Source organism: Monodelphis domestica, chromosome 3 (assembly GCF_027887165.1).
Source record: "Monodelphis domestica isolate mMonDom1 chromosome 3, mMonDom1.pri, whole genome shotgun sequence".
In the NCBI taxonomy this organism is placed as follows: Eukaryota; Metazoa; Chordata; class Mammalia; order Didelphimorphia; family Didelphidae; genus Monodelphis; species Monodelphis domestica.
The window spans coordinates 64,901,481-64,911,544 of NC_077229.1; the positions used below are offsets into that span (position 1 = coordinate 64,901,481).

Sequence of the window (10,064 nt, forward strand, 5' to 3'; positions counted from 1 at the left end):
GTTGATTATTTCAATTAGCTTTTTGGTTGAATCTCTAGGATTCTTTAAGTAGACCATCATGTCATCCGCAAAGAGTGATAACTTGGTCTCCTCCTTGCCAATTTTGATGCCTTCAATTCCTTTATCTTCTCTAATTGCTACTGCTAGTGTTTCTAGTACAATGTCAAATAGTAGAGGTGATAATGGGCATCCTTGTTTCACTCCTGATCTTATTGGGAATGCATCTAGTTTATCCCCATTGCAGATGATATTAGCTGTTGGTTTTAGATATATACTGTTTATTATTTTTAGGAATGACCCTTCTATTCCTATGCTTTCTAGTGTTTTTAATAGGAATGGGTGTTGTATTTTATCAAAGGCTTTTTCTGCATCTATTGAGATAATCATGTGGTTCTTGCTAGTTTGCTTGTTGATGTGGTCAATTATGTGGATGGTTTTCCTAATATTGAACCATCCTTATATTCCTGGTATGAATCCTACTTGATTGTAGTGGATAACCCTTGTGATGACTTGCTGGAGTCTTTTTGCTAGTATCCTATTTAAGATTTTTGCATCTATATTCATTAGGGAGATTGGCCTATAGTTTTCTTTCTCTGTTTTTGACCTGCCTGGTTTTGGAATCAGTACCATGTTTGTGTCGTAAAAGGAGTTTGGTAGAACTCCCTCTTTGCTTATTATGTCAAATAGTTTGTATAGTATTGGGATTAACTGTTCTCTGAATGTTTGATAGAATTCACAGGTGAATCCATCAGGCCCTGGGGATTTTTTCTTAGGAAGTTCTTTGATGGCTTGATGGATTTCAATTTCTGATATGGGATTATTTAAGAATTCTATTTCCTCTTCTGTTAGTCTAGGCAGTTTGTATTTTTGTATATATTCATCCATTTCTCCTAAATTGGTGTATTTATTGCCATATAATTGGGCAAAGTAATTTCTAATGATTGCCTTAATTTCCTCCTCATTGGAGGTGCTGTCCCCCTTTTCATCTTTAATGCTGTGAATTTGCTTTTCTTCCTTCCTTTTTTTAATTAGATTGACCAGTACTTTGTCTATTTTGTTTGTTTTTTCAAAGTACCAGCTTCTTGTCTTATTTATTAAATCAATAGTTCTATCACTTTCGATTTTATTAATTTCTCCCTTAATTTTTAGGATTTCTAATTTGGTCTTCTGCTGGGGGTTTTTAATTTGATCGCTTTCGAGTTTTTTCAATTGCATTTCCAATTGATTGATCTCTGCTCTCCCTTGTTTGTTAATATAAGCTTTCAGGGATATGAATTTGCCTCTGCTTTGGCTGCATCCCAAAAGGTTTGAAAGGATGTTTTGCCATTGTCATTTTCCTTGATGAAATTATTAATTGTTTCTATGATTTCTTCTTTAACTAAACGGTTTTGGAGTATCATATTGTTTAATTTCCAATTGGTTTTAGATTTGGTTTTCCATGTACCATTGCTAATCATTATTTTTATTGCCTTGTGATCTGAGAAGGCTGCATTCATTATTTCTGCTTTTTTGCATTTGTGTGCTATGTTTCTGTGACCTAATGTATGGTCAATTTTTGTGAATGTGCCATGTGGTGCTGAGAAGAAGGTGTATTCCTTTTTATCCCTATTTATTTTTCTCCATATGTCTATTAATTCTAATTTTTCTAAGATTTCATTCACTTCTTTTACCTCTTTCTTATTTATTTTTTGATTTGATTTATCTAAATTTGATAATGGTTGGTTTAAGTCTCCCACTAGTATGGTTTTATTGTCTATTTCTTCCTTCAATTCGCCTAGTTTCTCCATTAGAAATTTGGGTGCTATATTATTTGGTGCATACATGTTGATTAATGATATTTCCTCATTGTCTAGAGTCCCTTTTAACAAAATATAATTACCTTCCCTATCCCTTTTGATCAGGTCTATTTTTGCATTGGCTTTATCAGATATCATGATTACCATTCCTGCCTTCTTTCTATCAGTTGAGGCCCAGAAGGTCTTACTCCATCCTTTAATTCTGACCTTGTGGGTGTCAACCCGCCTCATGTGTGTTTCTTGAAGACAACATATGGTAGGGTTTTGGATTCTAATCCATTCTGCTATTCGTCTATGTTTTATGGGTGAGTTCACACCATTCACGTTCAAAATTATGATTGTCATTTGTGGATTCCCTGGCATTTTGATTGCCTTCCCTAATTCTAACCTTTTCTTCTTCGGCTCTACCTTTTAGTCCAGTGATTTACTTTGAATCAGTGCCCCTTGTCCCCTCCCTTGATGTTTCCCTTTTTAGTCCCTCCCTTTTTCTTCCCTTCCCCTCCCCCCTCTCTTTCCCTCCCTTTTTGTTCTCCCTCTCCCCCTTCCCCCCTTGGTTTTCCCTTCTCCTTACCCTTGTTGGGTAAGATAGAATTCAAGATCCCAATGGATCTGGATGTTTTTCCCTCTCAGAGTTGATTTCCCTGAGATTGAGGTTTAAGTAAACCCCCCCCCTTCCTCTCCTTCTTATAGGAGTTTTCTTCCCCTCCCCTTCCCATGTGAATCTTTGTGTGAGAACCATTATTCTATTTGGTCTTTCTTTACCCCCTATTTATACATTACATTTTCCCCACATGTTAGTATACATAGATTGATATAAATGTAGTCCTTATAGAAGAGAGTTTGAGTAAAAGAAGAAGATAACATTTTTCCCCTTTCCTTAATATTTACCTTTTCAGGTATTCCTTGCTCTTTGATTTTCGGTATCAAACTTTCCACAGAGCTCTGGCCTTTTCTTTGCAAAAAGTTGGAAGTCTTCTATTTTGTTGAATGCCCATACTTTCCCTTGGAAGTATATAGTCAGTTTTGCTGGGTAGCTGATTCTTGGTTGGAGACCCAGCTCTCTTGCCTTTCTGAAGATCATGTTCCATGCCTTACGATCATTCAGAGTAGAACTTGCAAGGTCTTGTGTGACCCTGATTGGTATTCCTTTATATCTAAATTGTCTTTTTCTGGCTTCCTGTAGGATTTTTTCTTTTGTTTGATAGCTTTGGAATTTGGCAATTACATTCCTGGGAGTTGTCTTTTGGGGGTTTAGTGTAGAAGGTGTTCTGTGAGCTCTGTCAGTGGCTGTATTGTCCCCTTGTTCTAGAATCTCTGGGCAATTTTCTTTGATTATATCTTGTATCACCATATCGAGTTTGGTGTTTATTTCTGGCTTTTCTGGGAGTCCAATTATTCTTAAATTATCTCTTCTCCCTCTATTTTCCAGATCTATCACCTTGTCGGTGAGATATTTTATGTTCTCTTCTAATTTCTTGGTGTTTTGGCTTTGCTTTATTAGTTCTTGCTTTAAAGCCTGGTTTTTTTTTACAGTTTGGTCAAACTGGTTTTGTAGATGCATGAATTTCTTTTGCATTATTTCCCACTTTTCCTCCCAGAGGGCTTCCATCTTTTTGGTCATTTCTGATTCAAATTCTTCATGGGTTTGTGGAGAGTTTCTATTTCCTTTGGAAGATTTTGGAGAATTTTCTTGTATATCTTCTTCTATCTGCTCTGTATTTTGTATTTTGGCTCCATAGAATGTGTCCAAAGTCGCCCCTTTCTTCTTATTTTTCTTGGTATTTTGGGGCTTCTGTGCTTCTGTGGAGTTTGTCATCTCTGAATGTGGAGGATTAGCTTTTCTTATCTCTGTCTGGTGATCAGAGGCTTTAGTCCTGGGCAGATGCTGGTTCTATGAGCTTTCCCTGGGTTAAACTGAATATTCCTCACTGGAACTGGAATGGAAGGGTTGGACCACGAGGTCACACTCTCCCCCCGGCTCGCTTTCCGGAAGTTGCCTTCAGAATCGCTGGCCGTGAGGCTGTTTCGTCAGCCTGCGGGGGGATGGGCTGCAGCTTCCCCAAGCTCCGAGGGCAAGGACTTTCACTGAGACTTGGATAGCAGGATCCAGCCCGTGAGGCTGTCTTGCCCGCCCTGAGGGTTGCTGTTGTTTCCACCAGCTCTCTGCAGTGGAAGCCCCAGGCAGTAACTTTCACCGGGACTCGGGTAGAAGGCCCTGAGGGTTGTTGTTCCTAGGACCCTGCTCTCTGAGCCCGGCGGGGCTGCGGCTTCCTGGAGCCTTGGACTCTGCGCTCCTACCCCTGAGGTCCGAGTGATCTTGGGTTCTGGCTTTTGAGGGGAGCCGTACCTTTTGAACCGGGTCCAGGTCCAGGAGGAGGGTTCCCAGGGTCTGTGCTGTTGATCGTTTTGAATTTCGGCGCCTTAGGAGCTTATATTTTGAGATCGGTCGGGAAGGGTTTTCCGGAGATCTGAACTTTAGCTTTCTCTAAGCCGCCATCTTAACCGGTGTAGGAATTAAATTTTAAGGGTTAGACTAAAACATGAAAATTATGAATAATATGATGGTCACCAATTTAAAGTTGTATTGCTCAAAGTTGAAATGACTTTTAAAAGTTTTTATTTACAAAAGAGTGAAAGCAAAGAAATACAGAAAGGTAGAAAGACACTTAGCCTATCTATCTGAATATTACTCCAGTGCTTGATTCAGCCAGGATTTGTTGACTTTTGGCTGGGATGAAACTCTCTCCAGAAGACAGGAAAGGAAAGCCAGCTATTCACTCACCCATGTTCCCTCCAAGAAGTGGGTCAAGACCAAGGAATTAACAAAATTTCCACTATTGTCCTAATCATGTTTACTGCTGGTTCTAAGAAGACAGAAGACAGGGAGGTCTTACTCTTCCTTCAGAGGATGGATGGTCATATTTTTCCAAGTGGAATGTCACTTCTGAGAGAGCCAAGACAATCTCAAGGCTCCATTAAGGGAGCCCTTATGCTACAAGGGCAGAACTCAAAAGGGATGAAAACTTTGAGGAGGCAGCAGAGGGGATTCCTGCTCTTGGAAGAAGGTCAGACTAGGCAGTATATGGGCTTCCTTCCAATTCTTCCCATTCAGTTCCCATCTCAGAATGAGAGCACCAGATCTAAATCCATCAGCGAAGAAGGTGTTAGGTTTAAGGTCAAGTTAGGTGGTGAGAGGCTCCATTCTTTCCTTTACTCTAGTGGGAAATGAACTCTTTGGGTTTAGAGCTGGAAGGGGCATTGTGGTTCATCTAGGTAAACTCTCTCATTTGATCGATTAAGAAACTAAGAATTTGAGTAAATGACTTTCCCAAGTTCACTTAGGTAGTAATAGAGTCAAGATATGAGTGCATTTCCTCTGACTAAATCCAACATTCCTTACACTCCCCTTATAATTCCATTTTCTCATCTCTCCTGTCAAAGTATTCAGAAGCAGTTTCATGGATGCTTAAGGTCTTCTTTGATTCCATCTCATAACAAGAGCTCTTTGCCCATCTTGGTTCACTCATCACCATGCCCAGCTTCCTATGAGTGGGACCTGGTTGGAGACAACATCTAACTGGTTACTTCCCTCCTTTCTCTGCCTTGTGCAAATTTGTAACTAAATACAGTTCTTTAGCTCTACAAATATGGCTCTCTGTCCCATTCAATCTGTTAGACTATGGTCCACAAGAACTGGAATTATGTCTGAAAGAAGGGTTTTTAACATGATCCATTGGGATTAAGGGGTCCATTTACCCTTATGTAGATTTCAGGGAGGCAAGATCATCAACTTCAATGGGAAAAAATAAAAAAAAAAAACTTTTTTTATTCCTATGTAATCTCTTGGTTTTTGATAATCCTTTGGTAATGGTATGTGCTTTCTTTTATGCATTTAAAAACATTATTCTGTTTCACTAGACAGCTAGAAGGGTCTATAATACAAAAAAGGTGAAGAATAGAAATAGTCTCTCATATCCAGTATTGTGAAAAGTATTTAACAAATGTTTGTTGAGTGACTAAATAGGTTAAATGAAGCTTCTGGCCCTCTCCAGAATCTAGGAAGTGTTCTCTATTGCTTAAAAGTTGGACTAGATGCCTTCTGAATTCCCTTCCAGTTTTATGATTCTGTGTGAGCTGGGACTTGGAGTTAGTGGACCTGTAATCTATTTCTGACATTTGCTAGCTGAGTGACCTTGACAGTAAGTCCTTCCCCTATTTGAGTCTCAATTTGCTCCCTGAGAAATTTAATAGGTCCCTTCCCAAGCTCCCTACCAATTCAAAGAATTCTAAACTGTTACTCTGCCAGGATTTTCCAAAAGAGAGAACTTTCATTAAATTTCCTAAAAGTAGATCCATGGCAGCCAGCTGATGCAGAGGATAAGACTGCTAGACTTATAGTCAGGGAAACTTATGTTCAAATCCTGTCTCTCACACTAACTAGCTGGGATACATACTTAAATTTTCTCAGCTTCTTCATCTGTAAAATATAGATTACAGCCCCTGCAGTGAACATGTTATGAGAATTGAACAAACTAGGGTTTTAAGATAAGCTGACAAGTGGTCAAGAATGAATTCTGGGATATAGGGCTTATACCTATGGGCATTCTGTCCTTGAAGGAGATTAGAATCTATCCCAGGTTGGTGCTGGGTGGGTCTCTTAACCTAATTTAACTTTCTAGTGCAATAAGATTTTTGGTGTGCCCTGTATAAGCTAGCCATCTCCAAAGATCAGGAATGGAGGTGAGAACACCCAGGAGAATGATCATAAAGGAGGCTTCTACTTCTCCATAGGGCTCATTTGTTGATACCCAGAAGATTCTAGATGCCACCTGGTCTGGAATGTGGATGATAGTCACCAAACTAGCATCAATGCTTGAATAGAAGGTTAAAAGATGGACCTGTGGCTCAGTCATGTCAGAAGAAGAAAGAGGGCAACAAGTCAGAGTACACCATGCTCATTCCTTTGATTCAGAACAGTGACAGGGTATTGCCTTGGGAATTAGCATCAGTAGATTTCTGTCATCTTCTCTTGCCTCCTGAACCTCTGCCCCTCCATAGGGTCATTTGTTCATCCTCCTTGCCAGAGCTAGAAATGGTCAACACCCCTGGCCACTCGACAGAAAGATTGCTTCTACCTCATCCTTCTCCCATAGCACCTCATTTTTGGCTTTGAGTGTCAACTGGGCAGACCATGTCCAATTCACTTGTCCTTCATGATTCCACAGGAGGAATTACTTCAAACCATACTTAAATAAAAGAGGCTGCCAACAATCTTAGGAGGCGTCCTGGAATGCTCCCAAAATCCAGGGCCCATAACTAATCAATAGACAAGGCACAACTTCACAGAGGAAAAAAACAACAGCTAATAGATACCATTTATTAAGGATCTACTATGTAGCAGGCACCATACCAGGCACTGGAGATATAAAGCCAAACAGACAGTGCCTAACATCAAGGAGGCTACTTTACAGCAGGATAGAACACAAGTGAATAGAAAGTATGGGCAAGAAGTAAAAAAGAACAGTCCAAGAAGTGAGAATTAAGTTGTTAGAAATTATGTTGTAAGAAATGTGTAACTGAAGAGACAGTCTTCCAAAATTTTAAGTAATGGCTTTTGCCCTAGAGAAGGGGAAGAAAAGTTTCAGGCAGGATGAATACCCATCCAGCTGAGAAAGGGGGAAAGGAAGTTTCTACTTAACCTCCAGTACTGATGGTGGCCATTGACTCTCTGTGGGTGTTGGGATTCCTACAGGTGATGCAGGAGTAGGAATATTCTTGGTGGGTACCAGAATGAAGGAGAGGGAGGGACATTGGGATCATTCTTGTCAGATGGCTAAAGGCAATGATGGAGAACACACTGTAGTCAAAGGTTCCAACTGGGCAGCTAGCACTTTTGTCACTCAAAGTTCCCTGTCACAAACTATGAGCCAGAGTTCACCTCTGATGCTGAAAGACACTGCTGTGAGAGAGGGGTTAGCCTGGGAGTCTATCGAAGAGGCTCCTACCTCTGAGCCCTCCTCAATATGCTCTCAGTCACTTTTCAACCCCACAGACCATTTCCTCAGATTCGCTTCCTCTGGAGGACCCCCTGGTGGACCTGGAGATGTCATCTGCTCAGAAGTGTGGATGGGCTTATAACAGACCCCCACACAACCAGTATACAAGTCCTGGTGTGTCTTACCCAATCCAAAAGAAATGAGCTTATTTTTGATCATGAAGGACTAGAAATTGAGAGAAAGACTTGCAAAGAGAAATCAATGAAGGCAAAGTGAAAATGTTGCCCACATGGGAAGCCCTGTGGGAAGTGTCCCAAACCCAAGGATCCCACTGCAAATACCTAGGAGACGGAGAGCTCCGGAAAGCAGCACACAGAACCCGAGGAGGCATGAAGGTTGGTCCTGCAGAACAAGCTAAGGTGACTCTTACTGGCCTGAAGCACGTAAGTCTCAAGCACTGGCCTCTATCAGCTCCCGCAGCATCTTGGCGCCTCCAACATCAGTGTCCTGCAGGAGCCGGGCGGGAAGGTAGCAGGAGCGCCTGCTGCCGCGCTCACTCCAGCCATCTTGGCTGCTGGTGATTTGGGCTCGCGCTCTACAATTCGCTGCTGGTAAAACGGCTTCCAGTGGGCTGAGCCGTTGAATTGGCTGAACAGCATGCTGGGTAACCGGGTCCCCTGCCGTCCCCTCTGCCTCGTCATTGTCGTCTTGTCGTCGCCATTGCTGTCCGGCTCTGTCCACAGTGTGAACAGCCCGGGAGATTGAGACTCTTCAGGGCCTCAGATGTGCAGGTGGTTGATTCCCCAGCATGGCTGCAGCTGACTGCTGTTCTCTCCAGCCCCTTCACTCCCCCTTTTTTTCTTTAATACTTAGAAATTTGCCCTCACTGCCATCTCAGCTCGCACGTATCCAGCAGATGCCTTCAGGATCTTTCAGCGGTGGGTAGACAAATGGCTTCTGATGAAGCTGCCTGAGCACTGCGGGACATGGTGACGCTGTCTTACTTGTTGCTTTCCTGGGATACAGATGCCAGAGTGTCTGAGTGAAGCTGTCCAGAGTACCCCCACGATGCACCTCCTCTAGCATCACGTGGCCCCTCCTGAAGGCAAATGTTTCATTAAGAATCTTGTCAAGTGGTGAGGAAAAAGCCCCAAGTCCTCATCCACAGGATGGAAGAGGGTCTCCTGGGCAGCCTCTTCATTGGCATAGCTGTGGATAATCATGTCCCAGCAAGGCTGGCACCCTCCATTCTGGGACCTGGTAGCCAGTAGTCCTCAAGAGGTAGCTCTACCTGCAGGTCTTCCCAGCACAGGAGCTCCACCTGAAAGCGCAGGGGGGAGTCTCTTGTGGAAAAGTACTCTCAGTTACTTTCAGCCTCCTGGGAGAACCTCAAATAGAATCCTTTTTTTGGACAGCTTCCTGTGCCCATATCCTGGTTTAGTACTAGGGAATGGGTACTTTTCTGGACTAAATATCACCATCTTATTGATGGGACAGTGACAGGCACACCCGAGATGGTCGACAGAGTCATCCAGACTTGGGCTGAAGCAATGACATCATACTATTAATATTGGAAATGGATCCCAACTCCAGAGCAAACCCTTTCATCCCTCAAAGCAGCCTGCCCCAGAAAAAGAGTCAGACCTCACTTGGAATGCTGAAATATACCACTGTGGAGATGGAGAGATTGAGAATCTATCAATAGGCTCGTCTTGACCCCTCTTCAGTATGGTCTCAGGCATTCCTCACCTCCACGGTTAATACTTCAAATCCACAATCTCTCAAAGATTTTCAGCAAGCTGGCAGATAATACCTACTTGAAGGTGTGAACTCTACTAAAATAGACTCCTAGACAAGCCATGGGGAAATCTTTGTTTCCCATGTGAGTCTGTATTCTCAATTCCAAAGGAATAGAACCTGAGGGAAAGACTTTAAAGAGAGAAAACAAGGAAGATGGAATTTAAATGTTTCCAACAATGGAAAAACATATGGAAAGTCCCCCAAACCCAAGAATACCATGTCAAACTTGCACCATATGTAGAGTTCCCCAAAGGAGGAAATTTAAAAAAAAAAACACAGTTGAATACTTCTACAGAAGAGGAAGTGGAGGGGAAGACTCTTGTTTACCTGAAGTGCTGACAGTGGTGTTTGCCACTAGGGATTTGCTGGCTGGAGATGTGGTGCCTTCATGTGAGGTTAGGTCTGCAATAGTGGTGCCGGCATTTGGGCTCTCGCTAATGCCTGTGAAAAAGGAAAGTCAGTCAATCTCTCA

The 10,064-nt window shown here is 42.2% G+C and overlaps 1 protein-coding gene across 3 annotated transcripts in view; it reads right to left on the reverse strand.

Moving 5' to 3' along the window:
• The window catches only part of LOC103105487 (mucin-16-like), a 93,684-nt gene extending 84,838 nt beyond the window's left edge, over positions 1 to 8,846 (reverse strand). Inside the window, exon 1 of one of the 3 annotated variants that reach the window (XM_056820578.1) lies at positions 8,134 to 8,845. The gene's annotated coding sequence lies outside the window, so the exon portion shown is untranslated. Of the gene's footprint in view, positions 1 to 8,133 lie in introns of all 3 variants that reach the window. The other 2 variants (XM_056820580.1, XM_056820579.1) reach the window with 2 other exon arrangements.
• Positions 8,847 to 10,064: the final 1,218 nt, after the last annotated feature.